The sequence below is a fragment of the Priapulus caudatus genome, unplaced genomic scaffold (genome assembly GCF_000485595.1).
Source record: "Priapulus caudatus unplaced genomic scaffold, Priapulus_caudatus-5.0.1 Scaffold1702, whole genome shotgun sequence".
Classification (NCBI taxonomy): Eukaryota; Metazoa; Priapulida; class Priapulimorpha; order Priapulimorphida; family Priapulidae; genus Priapulus; species Priapulus caudatus.
In genome coordinates this window covers 107,499-109,376 of record NW_014578763.1, presented here as the reverse complement: position 1 = coordinate 109,376, position 1,878 = coordinate 107,499, and positions in this window count along the sequence as shown.

Genomic DNA, 1,878 nt, shown 5'->3' with positions numbered 1-1,878 from the left:
GGCGCGACCTATCTTGCGTCATTCGTCAGGTCGCGCCCTTTTTGGACTAGAGGGTGCTATGACGAAAGGGTGATACCTTTGATTTTATGCCTCTTTTATATCCCCTGCCTACATTTTTACCTATTTGTCTTACCGCAGATTGCATAGATTCACAAAGGCCTACGTTCTAGGCCAGTGGTGGGCAAACTTTTCAAAGCGAGGGCCACATCAGTGGGCCATGAAAAGTCAAAGGGCCGCATCTTTTAAAATCGGGCGGTGCGCTCTAAGATAATATCAAGAGTAGATAAATAACAGTTATATCATGTTATTTATCTACTCTTGATAATATGTACGTTTCGCCTCAAGGGCGCCATCTCTGGACCATAATTAGCTGAAATGGCGTTGCAGAGCGAACCAGAGACAATAGAACACTAATCTGTATGACACTGAAAAAGTCAGCCTCGGGTTCAAGCACAAACATGTTGACTTTCACAAAAATTTATTGATTTAAAAAAAAGATTTTTTTTTGTTTTTTTCTTTTTTTTTCTGCAGGCTTCCGCGGGCCGCACAGAACCCCGTAGAGGGCCGCATGCGGCCCGCGGGCCGCAGTTTGCCCACCCCTGTTCTAGGCTGTTGAACTGTCGTCAAACTTGTTAGAAACGTTACCTATGTCTTTTAATTGTCCAAAGGACCTGATGGCATATATAGTTAAATTCTAACATAGTCGTGACATTTCGCCAAGTTTAACACAACAATTATAACGGCCGAGAGGGTCCGTCATTATACTCCCCCCCCCCGCCAAATGAAAGTTATGAGCCCTAATTTATATGGCGAATAACGTTTTCGTAACTGTAAAATGATTTTGAAAAGAGAATCGATGCAACCTTGGTTACTGAGTCATGTAAAACTATTGGCCATTCGTTATATAATAAAAGTTGAAAGCTTTGATAGCTGGTAAATGGTAAATGGTAATATAAGTTGAATAGCTGGTGATACGGGTATGTTTTCGTGATCGTCATTGTATAGCAGGTCTATTACCATTTACCTTGCGAAAAGAATTTTAACCGTTCACAAAAATTATGTAAAAATATATAATAATTACTCGCGCTAAAGTTATGTGGTTAGTCGCGTAACATGCTTATATTCGCGTACAACAACGAGGGTTAGTCGCGCATCCTTGGGACCTTGAGTCCGTCGTCCTTCCGTTGTCAGTTGTGATAAATGATATGCATGTCGTTGCAGAGGCTCCATAGTGCTGGAGTGGATTGCCGGTGTGGTTGGGGATGCGGTTGTAATGGCCAGCCCCTGATTACGTTGGGCATGGCTGGGCATTCCTCATGTCTCGCTTATAGTTTGCGTAATCAATGGCACCCGCTGGTGAAGCCTTGTGGTAGGAAGCCATATGGTCAGTGGCCGAGGTGCCTGGTAGCCTTCACCTGGCCCACAGATAGGTAGTTGTGGTCTGTGCAGTCATTCGACATGTCTACAAGCAGTCGCTGGTGTTGCGAGGGCTGGATGAGTCTTCGTTGCCGCTGACAGGTCTCATACTGTCGCTGCTGTTGCTCAAGAGTGTACAGTTAGATGACATGCCATACAGTGTAACCAATATCATGAGTCAAGTAGCTGAGTTTTTATATATTCATAGCTTGACATTGTTAGACTATCTCTACAGTTACATATTGTTATTGTTAATATACATGAGCAACGTAATTTAGTAGGTTATGGAAGGCTCCTACGTCTGTGCAGGCGTGTAGCCAAGGGGCGCGTGTGCGTAAATTATTGTGGGCTTGTGCTCGTGCTAGTATGTGATGGCTATCGCCGATCCCCCCCCCCCCCACTCCTCGGTACGGATTTACGCCCCTGATTCGCACACTTGACCTGCTCATTGCCGCCCCCCCC